Genomic DNA, 24,930 nt, shown 5'->3' on the forward strand with positions numbered 1-24,930 from the left:
ATTAAGCAGTTTTGTTAGGTAAAATTTCTAGCATAAGTGTAATTCGGCTAGTAGATCGTTGGAAGAAGTGTTCAGTAGATAAAAAGAAAAGAAACATGTCTTTACTTCGTGAAGACAAAATGGCGGTGGGAAAAAGAAATAGAGGGTTCCTGTAGGAGAGTTGGTCGCCAAATTTTCGCCAAAAAAACGTCAAGTTACCATAATGTAAAGATCAACCCACTAATCATCAAATGCAATTTTGAGAATATCAACAAGCAAAGCACTTAAAAATGAAAAAAAGACACTTGTTATAGAACTATTAATATTCTGTATGTATTATAGAAAACACATGCAACGAATAATACCATGACCAAACATTTCAAAAGAAAAAAAAAAAAAAAAGCAGATTAAGTATTACCTACCTCAGTACTTGAGAAAGCAATTGTGGCATATAACATGCAGTTAACTTTTGATTACATGATATTACAAGCATTTTCTTTAGTTTTGTCCTACAAGTGGTTTAAACAACTCAATACTGGTAGTTTAATCTCAGCTCAAATCCTGGTGAACAAGCTGGATGTGCAGTTTTTATTTTTTTGCATGTGTTTTGTGAATACGAACCAGTTTTCCCTATAAAGTTCTTCATAAAAGCATTCTTCTTCAGGCTGATAACCAATGTGCTTAGCCATATTCAAATAGCCTAATCTAACCTTACCTTTTCTTTAGATTCTATATTCACATGTTATATCTTTATCTGTTAAGATTTGTTCATAACAGGATCACCAGGCTTCTACCAATCTGGCAGGAGCATACTCAAAACCATGTGATTTATAACAAAATCGATCATGTTGTCCTTGCAAACCTTTATAAATGTTCCAAATTTTCTTAATAATCTTATTATTTAGAAATGTGTTATTCTAATGCTGCTTTTAATTAATAACTTTATATCTGAGCCAAAAATTCAAGAATAAGTCTATTAAAAAAGTCTATGTGATAAGTCTATTAATTAATTACATTGTATGAACTTCAACATCTTTGAATATGAAACACCGAACTAACACTTTGAATATGAAACATTCTATATGAAAACACCGAATCCATTCCAATCTAATAGAAGAATAAATTATACTTACGAATTCACAGTATGAGCTTCTCTGTATTATATTACACAAAGATTAGAAACCAAGTCTCCACATGGGAAATCTTACACTGATATGATGGTCTTGTATTGAAACAGAATTGTAGCAACATAGATGATATGAATTACATTATGTCAAATTATGATATAAACATACAACCCTCTAGAGACTGAATTAATGGAAGTTCAATGGTTATGTAGAAATGATCTGCACCTACTTAATGGCTGGATAAGTCAGCAGATTCTGTGGACAAGTAAGAATAATTATATAAACGACACCAACATTCTGGATTCAATAAACAACGAGGATACAATGTTTACTAAATGAATTAAGAAGTTTTAAAACATAAAAAATCAACTAATTTTTTTCCTAAAATGTATTTTTGTGCGTAGAGTATTTTCATTATATCCTTAAAATTCTAATTTAGAATGTAATTGTCAAGAACTGAATCCTAATCATTAGTAATATAATAAGTAATTATTGCTGTTATTAATAAATCCTTCTTATAAAGTAATTGCAAATATTTCAAAAAACTTTGTCTGAATGCAAACATTTTTCTATGCAAATATTTTTAATTTTTTATTAATCAAGATTGCACACCATATTACTTATTTCCACTTCAATTCTTACCGTCAGTTCTAGTAGAATTTACAAATCAATTATATTTAATTAAGGATTGAATTGGATTATTTAATTATGGCAAAGCACACTAGGGCTATCTGCCTAAGGGGAGGGATGCCTTTCGTGGAGGACTTTCTAAGGGGAACTGGCTCGTATACACATTACACATGGGGAAAACCACGAAACCGCCCATGCGGCCAGCCCGTTCGCGGGATTCGAAACTCGAACCGAACTACCAGTGTTCAGTGTCTTTACCGTTCGGCTGTTGGTGGGCTATTTAATTAAGAAATGACCATCTAAGTTAAGAAAAGGCGTACCGTAACAACATTTCAATTATTGGTTCCGTATCTTTCATGTTACTCCCGATTGGCTAGCTACAGGATTTTTAATGAGTATTTGGATTTTACTAGTAACTTCACTTGGAAATCGCGCTTAAACTAGGTTAGTTGGTTATTTGAACATAGAAAGAACATGGGAGCTATCTGATTAAGATGCTTTCATAGAGAATCTTTGTAAAGAGAACCTAAAAAACTACGAAAACCAACCATGCAGCCTGGGTTAGACTGAGCAGCAAACAATTAGTATTTAACAATATTTTCTTTTTCAAATGATAGGCAACTGATGAGGCTCCCATTAAATCTCCAATTTAATATTTTATTTGTAAATATTTAAAATATTGTTGTATTCTTTGACACAAAAAGCAGAATTTAAGTTTTGTTAACTCGTTAGTAAACTACCAAGCCGTAGTGCAAATGAATATTCAATTTCTTTGGCAATAATTGTATTCACTTAATATTCTTGGAATATGAGCTAAAGAAGGAACGTTCTCGGAAGATTAAAGAAGTGTTTAAATCCAGTGATATTAGGTTTGTCTTACAAGCTCAGGATCAAAACGATTCTGCAATTGCCCGAGCAGTTGACTTGTAAATGGATGTGAATTAAGCAGATGACTTTTAATCTTATGTTATTCAGCCAGAAAACGTATTCCAAATGTTTTGTATTGCATGACAATGCATCTTTTCATTATTCAATAACCAGTAGGAGAACCGCTTGTGTTCGGAAAATAAGTATGTATATTCAATCGTCCTGCATGTTCTTCAAATTTGTCTTCTTGTGATTTTTTTTCTTTCTCAAAAACTAAAGTTGCCTCTCAAAGGAATGTTTTTTGACATTGAAGAGACAAAATTAATATGACATCTACTTTTAGAGGCATGTGAAAAACAGATCTCTACAAACCTTCTCTTCCATTACATGTTGTGCAGTCAGACAAAAAGTTACATCAGCGTAAATTCTATAATCTATTTTTATTATACTCTGATTACTTTATTAACATACAGTGAATATATACTAAATCTTTTACTTTAGCTTGAGTAATTCGGAATTTTTGACGGAATTTTGTCGGAACTAGGACTTAGAAGATAAGTCAAATTAAATATTTTGATAACCCAGTAAATTCAAGTTCGAAATTTCAATATTTTATTTTCGGAGGGAGGGGAAATGTTTTCAGTTTTGGTCCATTATACTAAGTATATTTGCTTCGATTTTTATTTTTCCATAAAAGCGAAAATTTAACGCATGGTATACATATAACGCATAGCTTCAAATTAAAATTTAATAATATACAGAGTGATTATAATTAAAGTTCCACATTGAAACGGTCATAAAAGGAAAACTACTGGATCAAATGTTATCAAACTTGGAAATCGTGTAAAGGAGGTCATGGGAATTTATTTTCCGTGAAAAAAAGGAAGTTCGAAACCTCACCACCAGGGAGGGAAATGGCGCTGTATGCAATATTGTTAAACGAAATATGGGTCGGAATCTAACTTAACCTTTTGTTAAACGGGTTTAATATGTTGTATACCCTTAAGAAACTTTGAAGTAGGCAAATTATTATTTAAAGACGTTAAATTCGATAAATGTCGAGTGCGCCATCCCTGTAAGTGAGAATTTCGTCCGTGAAAACCACGAATTAGCGATTAGAAAATGTGAGATCGCAAATCACTCTCATAAGTGCGTACAGTCTGGAAATCGTTTTTTTACAGATCGCTAATTTGTAATTTTTTAAGCCTGAATTCGGCACTAAAACATGAAGATACTGATTCAAAACGCTTTTAATCGATTTGGGCCAAAGAAATCTCTCATGTTATCTATCTAGTTCCATTGCATTCTCCTACTGCATTCGATTGCATAACAGTCATTTCACACCGTTTACTGTTGAATGACAGCTAGTTTTATAACTGAACCATTTTTTTCTGAAGAGCAGTCGACAGCTGGACCACTGCGATTGCAGTTCCTTAGAGCCAATATTAAAATGTTTCGTGATACATGAACTGCAGTAACGTGGCATTTTAGATACTACGATTTTTATGAGGGCTGGGCACCACCTCAAGAGTGTCGCATAGTTACTTAGGCAACATTTCACAAATGAACGTCTTATAGGCCAACACTTCCCCTCTTCCCACCAGACCTCAACCTCTGTGACTTTTGTCTATGAGGTTATCTCAAAAGCACTGTTTATGGTGATAATCTAAACAATTTGGCAGAAATGAAAAATGTGATACACTGATAACATTCCTCCTGATATGCTATGTGTAACGTGTATACGAACCAGTTTCCCTTAAAAAGTCCTCCACGAAGTCATCCCTCCCTTAAGGCAGATAGCACTCGAGTGCTTTGTCGTAATCTAATAAACCAAACCAAAACCAAACCTGATATGCTAAGAGCTGCTGTTGAGAATGCAGTAACATGATTTAACTTGCTTTCGGAAAATGCTGGACGCTACATTGAACATGCTTTGTAACACGTTTCGGAAAATATTAAACACATTTTAAACAGAGGTTTTCGTGTCTTATTTCATTTAACAATATTGTATACAGCACCATTTTTGCCCTGATGGTGAGTTTTGAACTCTTTTTTTTTTTTCCGCCGAAAATAAATTCTCATAACCTCCTTTACACGATTCCCAAGTTTGATAACATTTGGTCCGGTAGTTTTCCTTTTATGACCATTTCAAAGTGGAACTTTAATAATAACCACCATGTAAAATAAGCTTTAAAAGTCTGACAGTTTGGTTCAAGTCCCAACTTTAAAAAATATATATATAAATATAAATTTTTATATTAATTCTCTTAGAAAGCATGTTTTAAGAAGCTAATTTTTTCTCTCGCATTATAGATTGTATAAAAAAACATGATCTTTAATATGATTTAGATTGTTTCAGCCGATATAAGAATCGGGTTACTCTGTGGTACAGAATAAACCCTACTGGACTGTTTTATTTCTTTGTCATTTAGCAAAAATCTTTTAATTAAATTATTTATCCTTTGGACTTCGCTTTAAACTTTATTTATAGCTAAAATGACTAGAAAATGAAAAGCTGTCTTTAGCTGAAACACAATTCATATAATTGATATTTTAAAAAATTGACAAGAATGCAAAATGTATGGAAGCCTAGCAGTCAAAAAATCGTAATTTTCTTGTGTGAGCACTGAAAATAACTGTAGAAGGAAAGAAGAAAATTAGGGAGAAAAGTAAGCAAAAATTTGCAGGGAAATTTGGCTGTCAGATGTACCAAGATGTTCCAAAAAGTTGGACGCTTTCGAATATACTTTCAGAATACTTCAAAGAATTTAGGTGTTCAAAGAGAAAACACTTGGACGAGTACACCAGCAAATACCATCAATTGAGCTTGTGTTAACAGAAAAGACAAAACGATATCATTGCAGATTAAAGTGAAGAGCGACTGGTTTTAAACTATATGGTTGTGTAAATTACGTTATAGAACATCATATCGTATCATAAATGGTGAATCCCATGATTTCCTCAGTCGAATTATTTGAAGATTCAGGAGTTTATCCAGTGATGTATGTGGATGTCACTTAAAGATGTTTTTTTCCCTTCCTGATGAACTAGCGGCCGAGCGGTAAAGTCGCTGAGCACTGGTAGTTCGGTCCGAGGTTCGAATCCCGTGAACGGGCTGGCTGCATGGCCGTTTTCGTGGTTTTCCCCATGTGTAACGTATATGCGAGCCAGTTTCCCTTAGAAAGTCCTCCAGGAAGGCATCCCTCCCCTTAGGCAGATAGCCGTAGTGTGCTTTGTCATAATAAAATAAACCAAAACCTTTTGATGAAACCAGTCTTTCATTTCATCTCATAGCTTCAAAATGTTTAGCCTCTAAAGACCGATAAAGGCTCTGACGAAATACTTCGTGAAGAACTTTCTAAGGGAAACCAGCTGTCATACGCCGTACACATGAGAAAATCCACGAAAACGCCCATGCAACCAGCCCGTTTACCGGGGTTCGAACCCCGGAGTGAACTACCAGTGTTCAGCAACTTTACCGCTTGGCCGTTTGTGGGCCTTTATAAAATGGAAGGCGATAACTTTATTTAAAATGATTGTCAGAAATACCAAAATGTTTCGAAAAGTTGGATACTTTTCAATATACTTTCAGAATGCTTTAAGAAACAGAGAAGAAAAATAAATTTTTTCGTAAAATTTAGTATTTGTATTTTTTTAAATTTAAAACTTTTCAATCTTATGATATTTGATTCTTGCGATTTCAAAAATAAAATATTTGACTAAAATATGAATAACGTTTTAAGAAACCAAATGATAAAATTGTGTAAAGCAATGGGCACAATGATAAAACTGTTTAAAGCAGTGTATGCAAGTCATCCTAAGTTAAAATATCGGTTATACATCTCTCTTATTTATATATATTTTTTCTGAACGGAACATTGAAAGGCGTGTAAAACTGTACTTTACTGTATTTTCTCTTTTAATATAGTATGCAGTTTTCAAACGCATCGTAGTCTGGGTTACAAAGTATTCTTCCGAAAAAAACGCAGTTCAAATAAATAAAATCAAATTCTGGAAAATTGATATTAATAAATATATTTAAAATGCTCAGTTCGAAGGAATAAATAGAGAATTTTAAAACAATTATCTGAAGAGACAATGCTATACAAACAATTAAAATAAAAGTATAAAAATTTAAAAATGACCTAAAATAATAGCTATGACAAAAAATATATATAAAGAAAACTATTTGAAAAAAAAAAAAAATAATAAACGCTGCACCTTTATTTACGCAGTTCGAATAGGTAAATAGAAATTTTTAAAACAGTTATTCGAAACGGAAAAAAAAAAAAAAAAAAAAAAAAAACGTGCAACTTAAACAATTAAAATGAAATTCGAAAAGAAAAAATTACTTAAAATAATAAGTTATAATTAAAAATATAATATAAAGAATATTATTTGGAAAAAAGGAACGATGGTGACTTTTTTTCCTAAGGAAACTAGGTTGCCATATATTAAGAAGTTCGCCAAGTAAAGTATTCTTGGCGCAAACTGACAAAAAAGTGCCAACATAAATTTGTGAATTTCTCCGTAAATTTCGCTCCAAATTTTACAAAATTTCATATTTAGGCGTAATTTGAGTTGTAGAATCGAAATATGTAAAAAAATTGGTATGTTATTTCAGAAAAAGTCCGATTTTGTGTCAAAATACCTATGTTAGAATAGTGCTATATATAAATCTAATATATATCCTAAGTCGCGCTTTCGAGAAATGAAGAACGCAATTTGAATTTTGTCAATCGGCCCAGTAGATCGGGAGATATAGGACTGTCTCATTTTTTTTTTTTTTTTTTGAGCAGTGCTATCAGTTTATGTTAGCCAAAAATGGTCGAAAGTAGAGTAAAAATATTAGGAGTTTGACGATAATCATCAGTATACCATAATGTATTTGCATAGAAATATAATACCCAACAGCCAAAAATAAATTAAACTTATCAAATGAATTTTAGTATGCCATAATGGTTTTATGGGAAAATATAACATACCTCTTAAACAACTACAATCATTATATACAACAGCCATTTCATTATAAAAAAGGCATAAATTATATTAATCAGATAAAATTTTTTGTAAGAGCTTCACTATCTGGTTATAATTCTTAAGCAAACAAGAAGCCATTTCCAGTACCATAATATAATTTTCATAAGAACTATCCCATTCCATCGCAGAATATTAAAAGCGTTTTGGTAGAAACAAGAAATTTTATGGTAATTTTCCAACCATATTCTAATATTCAGATTGTAGATTTTAAAATTTTATCATTTAAAAAGTACAATTTCATAGAATGCAAATTTTGGTACTTTTCCGTTTCGCCAGCGCAAATCTCGCCAAGCAGACTTTATTAGCGACAACACACAGTATACACATAAAAATATAGACAAATATTAGTTCTAAGAATTTTTTATTTTAAAGGTATAAACATTTAAATGTCATTTAAAATTTTGTAAAAAAGCCAATAAATTTTCAAAAAGACATTAATTTAAGAATTTACTATGCTTTCATGGTAAAACATCCTGATTCGCCGGTTCACATCACGTGACCCCAAGTGATCTCATTTCACGAAAAGTACACTACAAAAATTCAATTCTCTCAGTAATTATCTACATTAATTTCAAGTTAAATCTTAATTTGGAATACAAGTTTAAATGCAAGAATTATTTCAGTTTGTACGATTTCAATAGCTTAATCAGAAATTATGTAAAACCACAGTGCTTTACTTTGCTAGTGCATACTGATTAGAATTAATGAATTTAACCTTTGACTTTGCCTTTTCTATATTTTTGCCATCGGGTGAGCGGTATGATAGCATCCTAATTCACATAATTACTGCCCGCGAAGACCACCAGCGGCCGAGCGGTAACGCCGCTGAACACTGGTAGTTCGGTCCGAGGTTCGAATCCTGCGAACAGGCTGGCTGCATGGGTGTTTTCGTGGTTTTCCCCATGTGTAACTTGTATACGAGCCAGTTTCCCTTATAAAGTCCTCCACAAAGGCATCCCTCCCTTAAGGCATATAGCCTCCAATTAAGTTCTTAGAATGAAGATCTTCATTTTTTTGAGATAAAATGTTTGTCATTTTTTAATTATTAATTTCTTAAAAATAAAGTTTCACTACATTTAAAAAATATTTTATATAATTTTGTTACAAATAGATTATAGATCTTATTATTAAAGTCTCAATCAGAGAGTTTACTTTTAATTAATGGATAGAGCCCTATTTCAATGAAAATGATAAGTGTACGAACACTTTGGGAACCACTGTAGTTCTATTAGCAACTCGAAATATATATTGTGATATATTCTAAAAGCAAAATCATGTAAAACATAATGATATAAATTAAATGTATATAACAAATATATAAAGCTCTATAATGAATAATGATCATAACCGTATAATAAATGTGAACACACGTTATATCACGGTAAATAACACTGCTGTGAAATGAAGAATATTTCATTAGAAATTTACCTTTTATATATATTTGATAACAAAATGTTATGAAAACAGGTTATGCAACTTAAGAAACAAGTTATATGAAATGCCTGTTAAGTTACTGCAATATCATGACACCGTAAATAAGCATATCACAAGACATATTACCAAGATAAATATAATTTGTTCCTTCTTTTACATCAATAATAAGTTTTTCTTTAAAAAATTTAGCATTAAATGCCAAAACAAATTTATTATCGGTGCCTTTGATGCAAGGTCACACGAAGATAAACTTGATTTAGCAAATTTCTGAAAACATTAAAATCAAAAGTGTTAAATTACAGCAACATCTATTAAACTATTTTTTTAAGCAATTGCCTGGTAAATTTTAACTTTTATATAAAAACTGAATTAAATTACAAATAAGTGACTAAGCTTGTACAGTATTCATGTTCATACATTAGAAATAAATTGCACTTAAATGAAAGAGCTGGAAATATAGTCTGCATGATGCATAAAATATGATTAAATCTATTTGTTAAATATTTGAATGAATGCTTACTTTCAGGGATGTAGCTAGAGAGGGACAGTTTTGTATATCACTAGCGGGCAAGCCCGCTACATGAGGGAAGGGATGCTTTCGTGGAGCACCCGCTTTATTCACGTTAGGTCACTTGATTTACGTATGCAATCACAAGATATACGCTAGCTCGCATGATTGCTAGCGGGTAGGCCCACCATTTGAACGGCCTGAAGCCTGCTTTCATTGGCCTTTATTCGAAAGTTGGACCGAACTACTAGTGAAGCCCGCTTTCATTCGACGGGATTTAAAATTTGAAGCAAACTACCAGTGTTCAGCGATTTTTTTTCCTGGGCTGCGCCCGCTGTATTCACATATGCATCCACAATTTCTGGACAGTACGCCGGGATTCGAAAGTTGGACCGAACTACCAGTATTCAGTGATTTTACCCAGGCTGCACCCGCTTTATTGACGTTATGCATTCACAAGATACTGCCAACATGTTACACATGCGGAAAATCACGAAAACATCTATGCAGTCACCCCGCTTGCTGGGATTCAAAAATGGACCGAACTACCAAAGTTAGCGCTTTATTCACGTATGCATACAGAAGATAGTGCTTAAACGATACACATGTGTAAAATCAAGAAAACACCCATGGAGTCAGCCCGTTCGCCGGGATCGAAAGTTGGACCGAACTACCAGTGTTCATCAGTTTTGCACGAATATGCATCCAGAAGACACTGCATACACGATACACATGCAGATTTTTATATATCATTTTAAAAAATAAGTTAAGATTGATTTGCAACATTTTGTATAAATAAAGATATTTTTACCAAAGAATTAATATTATTTTCAGACTTTTTACTGTCGCACTAAATGTAGAAGCTGGACAATTTGAATATTTCATCTAGCCTCTTCATTTAATGATTTAATGTATTTTTACTCCTCCGAAATATTTTAATGACATATTTATTCATTCATTTACAATGTTTATCAGATAATATCAAATCAATATGTATATCTGGTGTCACCAAAGGTTTTATTATCTTTAGCATTTTTTATATGTACTATAATTTTCTTAGTAAAAGTGCTGTATACAAACAATTACATACTGGCAATGAAAATTTTGAGATTGTGCCAGTAAAAAAAAAAAAAAAATCGCTAAATCTTCTTAGCATTGATGAGGCATCCAATATGCATATATTTTCGATGAGGCTTATAGTTACAGGTATCAACACTGCATAGAATCGACACCAATTCTAGTTACGAACATATAAGCAACACGATAAAATCAAATTTTTATAATGACAAGAGGTAAGAGAATTAATGCATATTTGCCCCAGAAATACAATTAAGATAGAATATGTTTGAGATAATAAATATGGTTGCATCTTTAAATAACTATGCAAAATCTTATTTCTTGCAACTAAAAGGCTGTGTATTCATGTATTATTCTTATTCTACTAAATGTTCTACACATTCTTATTCTACTAAATAAAAGCTTGTTATAAATAAAATAGGAGTACATAAACAATCTAATAAATTACTGAACTGATCCAAATCCACTGTCCTTGCTTTTATTTGCTAACCTGTATATCTGTATACACATGTCTGTGTACGCTGTTTAATTTACTCCAAAGTTATTTAGTTATATGCAATCATATTTTGAATAATGGCTGAGAAATGAAATTACTTAAAAGTCTCTCCCCTATCAATACTTATCACTGAACAAATACTTGGGTGTTTTACATTACAGAACAACAGATTTTCTCGAAAAAGATACATGTGGCCGTTTGATACTTCAAGTGAGAAAAAATACTTTCATCATTAGCTAATTTTCACCATGGATAAATTTTTTTAAGCTACTTTAAAAACTTTTTATTACTAATACTTACTTCAAAACGAACACTGCTATAAAAGATAAGAAAAAACATTTAACTGTGCTCAGCGAGTAACAATGGTATGTATATCATTTTATAAGAAATTGTTTGGTGCATGCTATTCTATAGTGGAAAAGATTTGATATCTGTAATACTTTTTATACTATTACTCATACTAGATCATCATACCTATTTTCTGAACTAGAAATTTTTTATGCTAACTATCCTGAACCACTGTAAACAGTTCTAAATAGTTTAACAGGAAATGACTCACACACAGAAATTTCAACATTACTAGAATATGAAATTCAAAGTTCATCATTAATGTTAAAATAATTAACTTTTACTTTTATATGTGTCATTCTATAAATTTTCATTTAAATCATTGCTAACATAAACTGAAACACAATTTAAATTTCTGCAGGTAAAATATGCATGAAAGCATAATTGTATATGTATATTAATAATATTTAAGAGATTAATGAGCTATAATGATTTATACTTCAATACACTAATATGCATGTTTACTTTCGAAGAATACACATACACGTTTATATGTATGATACACGAGAAAGAAATTTTGCATATATAAAGAAAACTTTTCTTACAAGAAAAAATGTAATCAGTTTTTTTTTTTTTTTTTAAATGCTTAGAACGCACGTTCATATAATGTCCCACTTTCTTTCCAATTCGAAATACGCGAATCCACCCTCTTCGTTTTTCTATCTCGTTCGATATTTTTCGAACCAAGAATGCGATTGAAGCATAACTCAGGTTCCTTGCAAGCTCGTGATTTACACTGATGCGGTCTGTACTTCTTTTTAAGTTATACATATGGCCACAACAATAAAAAATAAAACGTTTAATTACTTTTCGATCACAACACGCTTCACAAACTAGATAGCATTGTCAAACGTAAATACCGAGCTTTAATGTTTCCACCTTTTAGCCACTAGATGGCGTATCAGAGCGCTGGAATCGCGGTGGGAAGCTAGTCAGAACGTTCTCTTCCTTTTTTAAACCTCTTGCTACTGAACAAGGACCAAAATTCTTATGCATATATGACATGTTCTTGTATTGCCTTCTTTATAGATCTTAATAAATTTTAAAACAAATTTCAGTTATATTCCTTTGAAGACTTCTATCTCTTAATTATTATAAAAATCAAAATGAAATAAAGATATAAAAAGGATACTCATTATTTTTGAAGTTTTAATGTGAAAGATAAATTAAATATTACACTACACTGAATTATAACTTCTGAAAACTGGCAATTACAGTCAAAAGTTGTTAATTCGGACCTCAAGACTAAAAACTTTCTGCGCATGCGCATAGGCGTTTACGCGTGCGCGTAAGACCTTTACGGCTGCGAATATACATGTGCGCATGCGCATAATACGTTTACGCATGCGCGTTTAATGTATAAGCTAAAATTACCTAATTATCTATTTCAGTTAATGTTGCAGATTGCGTTGTTCTTTAATCTTCGAATTGGATCCGGCTTATTATTTTTTGCAGACTGTTAGAGCAATTTTATAAAAGTAAGCTTGAACTTTCGATTATGTCAAATAGAATTTCCGATATATATTTACTAATATGTAAAGGATCTACAAAGGGAAAGTATGTTTCGAAGTCCATTAAACAGAAAGTGGAATTGCTGCAAAAAAAAAAAAAAAAAAAAAAAAAAAAAAATGGATAAAGGCATATCCTTTGATTTTCTAATCATTCCGAAATATGTTTATCAATTTCACGCTGCTCTGCGGGGGAAGGGAAATGACACGGCGCGCAATAAATTGGAAGTTGATCTGTCAGCACTATCCTTATCTTCAAAGCAGATTTTTTTGTTTTATTTGGCTTATAATTCTTTACTAAATGTAGTATTTCATCTCGATGTACTCGGTCTTTGATATGATTTAAATCAAGTTCCTCGTCATTATAATTCGCTTCCGATAGTGTCTCAGAGGTTATTGAAAACAAAAAAATTTCGATTGATAAATTAGTCAGTATTCTCGACACAGCAATTATAGGACTTGAACAGCGGAACTTTGTAACTAAACAAGAAATTATGTCTGTTTAATAGAATTAAAGAGAAAGTATTATCACATGAAAAGAAACAAATTAAACAACTTACATTGAAAGAAATGTTTAATAAAGTAAACAAATAAATATTTAGCTTTTTCTTTTTCTAAATTTTGATACCCTTTAGATCATAATTGCGCTTTATTTCATAAATTACGGTTTCATATTTTTAATTTTATAATTTCTGCATGCCATCTTACCAGATTTAAACTGATGATCTATAATCCGGAAAAATCGATAATTCGGAATCGCCGAAGTCCCGACAAATCCAGATTAACGACTTTTGACTGTATTATGCAGCAAGGATGATAAATACTTCAATAGAATAACAAAATGTAGCCTAATGAAGATTCAAGAAAAAGATTAAGAAATGCTCATGTTTTTTATTACATTGTTCCTTAAGCTAAAAAAAATTTAGAACTACCGCAAGTGATTTGTTTTCTCATAAGCTCAAGATTTGATTATCTCTGAAAACAATCTTCTTGCAGAGGTAAAATGGCAGTATCAAATTAAAAATTCTAGTGAATCCAAAGTAAAATGAAATAAGTTTTGTACACACACTGCAGTTAAAAAAAAAGTTGTGGTTGGATAAAAATGCACTTGAGTTACATATGCGGCATTAAACTGACATTTCAAGTTTAATAATTAAACGCAAAAACAAATTTAGATGGAAAAATCAAATTTTTATGCATGCATACACACACAGGGGGGAGGGTAAAGATGAAACTTATTTGTTTATTTTTATTAACAACAATTTATCCTTGCACTGTAATACATAAGAATTATAACTATCTCTGCAATATTCACTAAATGGAAAAAATGAATAAAAGTTTAGATTAGGATATTTGAATACTGCAAAGAACACGAGGGCTATCTGCCTTCCCTAAGGAAAAATGGCTCACATTTACGTTACACACAGGAAAAACCATACAGCCAGTACTTTCATCTATGATCAAACTTCCAGCATTCAGCAGTCTTAACTACTCAGCTACGTGTGGGACTAAATCAATAATCAGAATTAATATTTAGATATTCTATGACTTGAACCTAAGTATAATATATAGTGTTCATTAAAATGTTTTAGGTAAATCTAATATATATATATAAAAATAAAAAAAAAAAAAAAAATTAAATGTTTCATTTACTGATACTTTATGCATGAAATATATGTCTTTTAGAAAAATTTTAATTTCTTAGATAAGGAGAAGTCTTTTGGGTAAAAAAAACAGTATGTTGGGGTTCTCCATCCACACATTAATAGTTCAAAGCACATTGAAATCATTAGAAATGGGCTAGCCGTAAAGGTGGTTTTGTGGTTTTTCTGGATCCTAAATAGAATACCAGCCATAAAGGTAATTTTTATCTTTAGATAGTTAAGTCATTGTGTGCTTTTTCATAATCATTAAATGTTATGTTACAGAAATTTAGGTCAGTTATCTAATTTGTGATTATATTGCTCAAATGTGTAAAGCTTAGTTAAAATTTTGATTTAAGCACAATATCAAGATACCACACTATCTTGAAATTTTAATTATATCAGTCTTTGGAAGTTTTAAGGTATTTATTTTTTAAATGTGTCAGTAGTAAACTAAGACATATCCATGTCATAATACATTTTAAGCTAATAATGAAATGCAAGATCATCACAAAGAAATTGGATTATTTTTATAATTTAACTCAGAAACATTAAATCATTATTTAGCATTTTAATGTACATTTTTGAATAAGAAACTTGATTATACACAAATCTAATGCTTTTTTAGAATGAATTATAAATAATTAAGGACATCAGCATTTCCTCAGCTGGAAATGGAACCAAAATTAACGAAACCACAGCACTAACAATTCTGTTATTAAATCAGCTATTAAATAACAAATATAATTACTAATTTTTCAATAATTTAAAGTGATTATAAAAATATTTCACACTATAATATAAATGTTTCTCCCTAAAAAATGGCAAAAGCATTAAAATTATTGACTAGTTTTTGAACAATTAAGTACTATGTGACGTCATTAGATTATTTTGAAGCAGGAGGTGTGAAAAATGTGCAATGTTCTCACAGGAACCCTGGAATTCTCGAATATACATCGAGTCTGTTTTCAATTACACCATGAAGACATGTGGAAGGACAGGAGAAAATGCTTTATAACTATCTTACAAGTAAATCATCAACAAACATTTTGAAAGGAACAGAATACATCTACAAAGAATATATCAGGACAAACTGGTAATATTTGAGTTGATCTTCATTACTAAAATAACCTTAAAATACAAGTTCTAGTAACCCAGTAGAAACATTAAATCATTATTTACCATCTTAATGTACATTTTTTAAAAAGAAAATTAACTATACAGAAATCTAAAGCTTCCTTAGAATGAATTATAAATAGCTAAAGATGTCAGCATTTTCTCGCCTAGCACAGGAACCCATAAATTCAAGAAATCAGTGTTGCCTACTCTGCTATTAAATCAGTTGCACATTTAAGTTTTAATCTTTAATTTGCACAGATTTAATCAATATATATACTAATTTTTCAATAACTGGAATAAAATCTTTAAATCTGTTTATTTTTATGGAGTCAATCAACAGTTTATTTTTGTATTTCTTATATCAAGTGCCCAGAAAATATCCAGTATGATCATTATGTATTAGTTTCTATACTATATTAACTTATTAGTTGTATTTTGCTGTTTAACTTGAAGAGAAAAATTAAAAAAATAAAATAAATGATAATTAGCTTTTAGTTGCCTTTCATTTTTTAATTAATCTCAAATCAAACATAGTTCAGTTTGCTTTATAAATGAAGCTAGGTATTCAACAGAAAATTCTTCAGCAAAGCATGTGAGTGCTATTTGTCAAAAGGGAGGAGTGCTTTTGTGGAGGACTTTCTAGAGGAAACTGGTTGGTATCCAAGTTACACATTGGAAATTTGCAAAAATGCTTATGTAGCCAACCCTTTCGATTGGAATCCAACTCAGGTCAAACTATTAGTATTCAGTAACTTTAGTGCTTGGCCACTGATGGGATCCAAATCAAACATATGTTTAATTATTAAAATGAGCTATTGAACAGAAAATTCTAAAAGAAACGATAATTTCTTATCCAAAACAAAAGTAACATAAATTTATCCAAACCATTTTAATTTGCTAATTAAAGGAGATTTAAACAGTTTATTTATAATTTGAAACCATGCAATGTGATTTCTTAATTTTTTACAAAGTTTAACCATATACAACATGATACACCATTTACTTATTTTTAACTAATTGTATGAGGTGCATAGAAATTTGATGAAAATCTCAATTATAAAGTATAATTTATATATCACAATGACAAGTTTACATAAGTAAGTTGAATCAAGGATATTTTGTTGTTGCATATCTGTTACTATATAAACACAGGATCAAATTAAAATTATTAAACATTTATTACTATACTTGTTTTGTGTTATAAAAACCTGCTGAAATCGGTGTAGAGTAATAGATATTCTGATCATTCACAATTTACGAATTTTATTTGAGAAAAGATAACGTAAGTTCAAAATTATAAAAGAACAATCTAACTATGAGATGTTAGAAAATAAAATTAGGACTAATATTTTGAAACAACATTTGTTCAAAGATTAATAAACCATGCTTCATATCGAAAGACTTTTGATGATCCTGATAAAAACTTAATTCAGGAAATACTGAAAAATTATTTCAGTGATACGAATTATTGTTATAGTATTAAGTGATTAAATAATATTTCAGAGTATACTGTAAATGCTTCTCCTTATAAAATAGCGTTTAATACGTTAAAGCATTAAAATTAGTGATTAGCTTATGGAAAATTTCTGTCTGCATACGAACAACGAACAAAAAATTTCAGTAAAGAACAAAGAAAATGCGCGAAGATCCCAAAATCACGACAAATTGGCGACATTTGAGTTGCTCTTCATTACTATGACAAACATAAAGTTCTTCTAGTAACCCAGAGCCAAATCTCTTCATCAGAACATCATGCGTGATTGACATTCATTATAACAAATGAGAGGGTGCCATTTAGTGGGAGGAGCGAGAAGAGGTCCGGTTAATAATGTGTCCCCCCATTTAGGTACCGACCAGAGGTGCCTGTGTCTCCAGAACTATGGGTTGGGTATCCTTACATTAATGTATAATTTTGAATCATTAAAAAAAATGAAAAGGCTTATCTTCTTTGTTATCCAGCTTATTATGCTGTATCTGAACTTTGATTTTAACAAGTTCATTGTTGAAAAACCAGTTTCAGAATGTTGAATTTATATAGAGAAGTTTTATCGATTCAAAAGTTTCCTTTAACAGTGGATATTTTTTCTGATCTACAAGTAGCAGAAACGCAATTTGTGATGTTTGTTTCTAATTGTATATCAGACTGAAAATTAATTACTTCTATTTCTAGATCAGAAGAACTTTTAACACCCCTTTGCAATTTGTTGCCATATTTTGAAAATATTAGTATTATCAAATGAATTTGAAATAAATGAAGCAGTTGCCTTAATTTCAGGACACTCAAAAATCTAATTGCTGAATTATTTTTAAGCTCGACAAGATTTTAAGAATGTTTCAGTTTTCTTATATTTCTTGATATAGTTCTCCAAATTTCTGAAATGGAAAAAATTGCATTCCTTCATAGTTAAAACTTAACATTCCTCTCATTTGTCGAAATTATGTCATATTTTCTACAAAATTAATTTTTATTTAAATTGCATTTACCACTTTTTAAAAAAATTCAGTAATAAATTACCCGCCCTACTGAAATTTAAGATTATTTATTTGTTTTGGTTATTATGTATGTAACACAGAGTATAATGCTTTATACTCCGTGGTATGTAACAATTGCTAAACCATACAACCAGGTATGGCCAATAATTTCTCATTTTGAGATTCTAAAAATTTTATGAAGAGTCTGTAACAGAAGATTTCAGCATCATTGATACATTACAAAACCAGCTAACTTCAGAATGTAGCATTACAGTTCCATAGTCAGCATAAAGTTCATATGTCGGTACATTGAACATACTATTATGAAATGGTATGGTGCGAGAGTTTTCGATTTTTATGCGTGATAGCTTCTGGGTAAGATACATGGTTCATTAAAATTGTTTGCGAAGTCAGCATTTTTCTTGCGTGATGTGATAAAAATGATAGTTGGCTGGCCTATTGTTATAAATATAAACTTGAGCTACATTGGATATATCTGGAGGTGCAAACTACTGTAAGCTTAAGGAAACAATTTTTGTAAATCGTGTTTTACCTGTTGTCAATATTCAGACACCGCTTCTATTCTACCATTTGCGGAATTTCTCAATATTGGACATCTTAGATAGCAGATACAATTTCATTCTAATTTTTAGGTTCTATAGTACAATAGGTTGAGCATTCCTACACTGGCATGTAACTTTGATTCATTTGAAAGAAAAAAGTGTAACTTAGTTATCTTCAATTTTTGGTCAACATTTACAGATTTCGTTAATTGCAATAACTCTTGCATGAAACTGCATTTAGAATTTTTGCAAGGTTTTAAAATGTTGTATCATTCAATGGCATTTGATGTGTTTTGGCTTGCTGTATTAAAGCTGGGCTCGAACCCGGGCAGCTAAACAGTGTTCTTTCCCTGAGTGAAATATTGCTATAATTTCATTAAAGTGACCTGGTAATATTTCAGGGTAATTTTCTTATACATTTGACTAAGCTGTCCTCTCTCATGGATGAGAGTACCTAAGTAAAGAACTTAAAATTAGAAACGGTTCTTACGTTAAAATTCTGAATGAAATATTTCTTTCATGGTATATAACTTTTGTTTCCAAGATGTTCTTCAAAATCTGTTTTTAGAGTGGTGTTTTTGTGCCCTTTTTTTAAAAAAAAACTTTAAAAGTATATATGTATAGCTCTTTTAATGTTAATACATTGCGATTTTGACTCTTACTCTATTTTGATCTGTTATGTCACTAATTCTGTGTGTGAATTAAGATAGTTTAATATATAACACCTGCCTCAAAGCTAACAGTAAAGTTTATTTTGTTTATTTGTGATTTAAAATTGCCTGCTTATTGTCTTTTGGTGCCATCTTTCTACCAGCACTGAAATTATTTACTCTTCTCGAAGATCATTATCCCTTTTATTCTGTGTATCCGTAATAAATGTCTACATTTTTTTCTTTCATTATTCATGTTGTACCCCTACATTAAAAACTCCTTACTCTTACTGTACTTTTGTCGTATTAGGAAAATCATTTGCTTTTCTATCTACTGCAGTGATGATTTTAGTAAGAATGTAGCACATTGCTGGAGTTTAAAACAAACAAGGCTACTTTTGAAGTTTTATATATTCAGAAACAATATTAGATATTTCTGTTTGTGTATAATTATTCTTTAATATCAAAGTAGTTGAAATCTAATGATTCCTTTTCCCCCTTTTGGCCTCTTCTAGTGTAATTTGTCATCATTTTTGTACAGTGTTGGAATGCAGAACATGATATCGTTAAAGAGAAAGAACGATGATGAAAAGAACGGAGAAATAATGCAGAGCAAAGAGACATCTGTGGCTGGTAATTCTTGTTTTATATCAACTTTATTTCCACTAGAAATGCTTGAAAGTTATAATTTGTACGTCCCTTTTCACATGTTGCTTTGTATTGAAGCTTTAATAGTTATTTATTTTACATGAACGCATCACATTATGTTTTGATGTTTAGGGTAGCATTTATGCATTAATTTCATAGGTTTTGAATTACATATTTAAGTGTTTGAATTGGTGCTTTCTTTATATTGTATTGTAATATTCAAAGTGAGGTTGAACTGTTCACCACACTATAATTATCAGAAATCCGAGATTTGTTAGAGTTCTGTTTCTTCGTAGTGGTTTCAAAAGTACTGCTGTGGTGTAATTGTTTCGCAACTTGCCTCCTTTCACATTAGTATCATCCGTGAACCTTTAGGTTTCTTTCGAAGGGCTCCCGGACTGAAGAGTCCTATCCCTGTCGATGCTGAATCACTTTTCGAACGTTGGGAGCATAAGTGAATTCCGGCAGAGTGTCAATAAGCAGAAAATATGTCAGTAAGCAAAAAATATGGCATAGAGTCCAGTCGATGATGAGGTGGCGATACTTGCACTTGGGGAGAAGTAACCGGAGGCTATTTCCCAGGAATCAGGTCGATGCGATGAGAAACAAAGTTGAAGGTGGCGTCGGTGGGCGGAGAGAAGGCTGGAGTGGTGGAGAATCATCAGGTCAGGTGGTATGGAGTAGCCAATGGTTGAGAAAGTGATTTTTTTGTAAGAGAGCTGAGGGGTCTCATGCAAACAGTGTATATATTTTCAATGTTAAGATATATATATATATATATATTTTTCAATTAATTAAAGATATTTGCTTCTTCACACATGTTGAATAATGTGAGTAGTTTTTCCATGGTTGTATCGGCTGATTTGAGTTGGTCTATATTATTTTTAAGAATGGAGAAGAATTTAAATATGTTGCTGTTTCCGAAAATGTTGTTTAGTTCTTTTAATGTGGAAAATATGTCTGTGAAAGTGTTGGTGTTGGGTGTAGTGTTGGTATTCTGGTTTCTAGTGCTTTGTGTGTTGTTTGATGTAACTTGTGCGTATGTTCTGCCTTGTGTATATGTAGGTGTGTGTGAAGTGGTGTTTTTTGGGGTGAAAGTGTAATTTGGTGAGCTGTTGGTGTTTCTGTTTTGGGGGAATTTCTCGCAACCACGATAAGAAGCTGGGTAATTTTTGTGGCAGTTTGCGCAGATGGGATTGTCAATTTTTCCTTCTGTACGGCAGTCTGTGGTTTTATGTTGTTGTGCGCATTTAACACCTAGGTAGAAAGAAGCAATTCTCTGATGAGTGGTTAAAGCGTTGACAGTTGTGGCATTGTGGTGTAATGTTTATGTTTATGTATTACGAGGAAGAGGCTAAACATTTTCCTCTCTCTCTGGCCTAATATTTTCCCTGTCCAACAGGGTCTTCTTTTCCCAACAGGCCAGTGTAATTGCACTGCCTGTGTATAAACCAATGTGGTTTCAGTTTTTTCTGAATTTAGAGTCTCTCTGTCAAGTGCTGTTTATCTTAAAACCATTGAAAGTTAAATGTTGAACAAAAAAGAAATGTAAATAAAATTTTAATGAGTACTCGTAAAGCAAGTTAGTGGAACCGAATTCTCTTCTCTTAAGGATGCTCAAAATGTGCTTTTTCTTAGTTGTTTTAAGCATACTTTATTATATGTTTTCCTTAATCTGAACTATTTTGGCATATTGTGAAGTTTTATGAACCAGTTTGCAAAGATCTATTTAAAATTGATTCGATAAATAAAAATTCGTCTTGAAATCAAATCGGAGATGTTTTATTATTATAGAAGTAAGATTCTGCAGATTAACTTTCAACTTTGTTTTGAAAAGCACTCTGAAAATTTCTTTTGGACTTCTTTCCGTTCACTTGGCAAATACATGACAGAATTATTTTTTTGAAAAAGCTGATGTCTTTTGCTTATAAGAATGACTGATGCAACTGTAACCGTGTTGCTGTAAAAAGCACATGTTTCCCAGTAGCTCTTTTAAGGAGAGGCGCTGCGATCACCGAGGCAAGCGGCTGGACGTTCCAAGCGCTCCGTTAAAAAGTGAAAAAAATTCCTTTCCCCTTGGGGATTATCAATTAAATTACTTTGAAATACTGATTTTTCTACAATACCTACACGTTTTCAAAAGTTTTTCAGTTGCGATGTTGATGAGAATGAAACAGCGGACAATGTGAGGAAGTACAACGAAAGGCTGGAATTTTAAGATAAGTACCCTTCTTTCATCTAAACTCAATCAAATTTCTATAAATATGTGCCTTTAAATCAATAAATTTTAACTTTTAATCAGTTTTTAGCATTAAAAAATACTTGAAATTGCTTATTGCCTGTGGCTTCCTTTGTTAAACAATTCCGAACAGACGCCAACCTTATCAGTTCACGTCTGTCGTCACTTACAAAGCCCTCTTATCTTGCTTTGAGGAATCTCGTGAGAGGGAAAATAGGGGACTCACGGCATCGCGCTATTTCCTCTCGGATCCTCTGGATTCTTTTTTTTTTTTTTTTAGATCGCTTAAATATTTTTTGCCTTTAAATAATATTATACCTCACCGATTTTTTCTCATACTGTTCCTTGCTATCTGTTAAATGTCCATATGTAAAGGATGGATTATTTGTCACTGCCTTAAATAAATTAATAGAACTATGAGCTTATATAAACAACAGTGTCCCTCATCGTGTAATTAATTGTGTAATTAATTAATTAAGTAGTAATAAATTATGATAGCAAAATAATAAATCTTGCAATAAATTGTGATATATAAATTAATAAATACTATGTTTAATTTGTGTTTTTAATACATATACTCAGTAATTCACATACACATATATATATATATATATTTTTTGTGTGTGTGTACGGTTGTGGTCTTGTATTGTATATGGTTCTATCTTGTTTGTCTGCTGCTGTTTTTTGCAAAAATGAATGAAAATGTTGGGTACGAAAATAGCACAAGTTACTTTAGTTAAATTAATATATACTTTGTATGATGACTTTTGTTGATATCTCAGGATGCAATACATATTACTTTACATATACTCAGCATACATATTACTTTGTATTTCATGCTAAATACCTTGATACGAAGCAATTTAACACCGTCAATATTTTTTTTCTCCCCCAGTAACACATCTATTCATCATTACCAAACACACTCACCACACACACACACACACACACTTGTGAGACACTATTTATTGTAAATGAAGACAAATTTTCCTCCTTTTAACTACACTCATGGACACAATCGTATTTTAGGATATTTTCTACTTCTTTTCCTTTTCTTTCTATAGGCCCCCCCTTTTTTTTTCTCTCTATTATTTTTGAGCCATTTAGTTTAAATTTTATTTTGTCCCATCTTTTCTTCCTGACCTTTTGAACTCGTGCAAGATGTACGAAGTTCCCTTTTTACTCTCCTCAAATACGAAATTGTCCCCTTTCTATATACCTTTCCTTCGCACCTATGCTTGATTTTTCGCCTATCCGTGCAGAAAGACTTAGCGGGTGCAAAACAAGACATCTGTCTACTTTGTCTGTCTGTCTGTCAGTAGCTCTTTTAAAGTGTCCGGTTTTTTTCTTTAATTTGGTCAATCTCTGCTAGAAAATCGGGCATTGCTTTTCTGTTGTTTAACAATTCCTTCATCTTCTCTTCAGTTAAAAGCTCTTCTTCGTAATGAGCGCTTTTATTATCAAGGGGTTTTATAAGCACCCAAATCTTCTTTTGTAATTTTCTAAATCATTGTTTGACTTCTCTGTGTTCCATATGTGAAAACTCTTGGGCATCCTTTGCTTTTGACATTTGTAAGATTTTTTGGACTTCATTTTCAGTCGATGGAAACTGTTTAAAGTAGGAGATAAATTCTTTCCGGTGTTGATGGATGAATGTTGAACCACGTATGAATGAAATTCTAGCAGTGGACAAATGAAATGGAATCCTTTAAGGTACTGCTATACGCGAAATCACGCTTTGCAGGTCTGCCCTCAGCAATTAACTGCTGTGGTAAAAATGATAGGCTACGAAACGTGACTTGAAGAATCATATGAGGTATGTAGAATGCAATTTGGGAGTTTAGTCGTGATAAATAAACAGTCTATACCGATGACCGGAAATAATAAAAATTTAGATGGATTTACTATAAAGTATTTTACTCCTGGACCATGGATTAGTCATAAACAGTACTTTTGTCAAAACACATTAAAGTGTATGGATTCCCTGTTTAAGAAAGGAATTTCTCTCTGACAGTATGCAGTCTGTATCATAGCTGGAATAGCGAGGTGTTACGTCTTCAGGGAAACAAAATCTGTTATTCCGCAATTTTTACTGAAAATGTGTGTTTAAATTTTGTTACCTAGATAGCAAAATTAGATAACCCTATTTTTGACTCTTTTTATATGAAAATAAAACCAAATACAGACAAAGAAATAAAATTGCATTCCTTCCCTTAGTGCAGATAAGCGCAACTTTAACTTAATAAGAGCTAATTTTGAGTTTATAAAATTTTAGCTAGCTACAATTATCTAGTGCACTTTTAATATTTCAGTTATAAATGCATTACACAAAGTATAAAAATGTGTGATATAATATGTTAAAGAAAAGGTATAATCTTTGTATTATTTACAAAAAATTCAGCAAGATGAAAGTTAAATACAGGGAAATCATATTTTAATGTGAAATTTAACACTGCATTTTTTCTGCGAGTTTTTTTTTTCCCTTTTGGTACATGCGATGTTATGGCTAAATCCTTGCAGTCGTTAGAATGTTGATTTGTTATCCTGTATCTTAACATTGATTTTAACAAGTTCATTGTTGA

General features: G+C 31.4%; 1 long non-coding RNA gene across 1 annotated transcript in view; it reads left to right on the plus strand.

Moving 5' to 3' along the window:
- LOC146992818 (uncharacterized) overlaps positions 1-24,930 on the plus strand; it is a 41,190-nt gene that overhangs the window by 1,589 nt on the left and 14,671 nt on the right. Inside the window, exon 2 of the long non-coding RNA XR_015039106.1 lies at positions 19,977-20,094. This is a non-coding gene — a long non-coding RNA (uncharacterized LOC146992818). The remainder of the gene's footprint in view (positions 1-19,976; positions 20,095-24,930) is intronic.

The sequence above is a fragment of the Stegodyphus dumicola genome, chromosome X2, assembly GCF_044657685.1.
Source record: "Stegodyphus dumicola isolate Sdum_Otavi_A_Nest chromosome X2, ASM4465768v1".
Classification (NCBI taxonomy): domain Eukaryota; kingdom Metazoa; phylum Arthropoda; class Arachnida; order Araneae; family Eresidae; genus Stegodyphus; species Stegodyphus dumicola.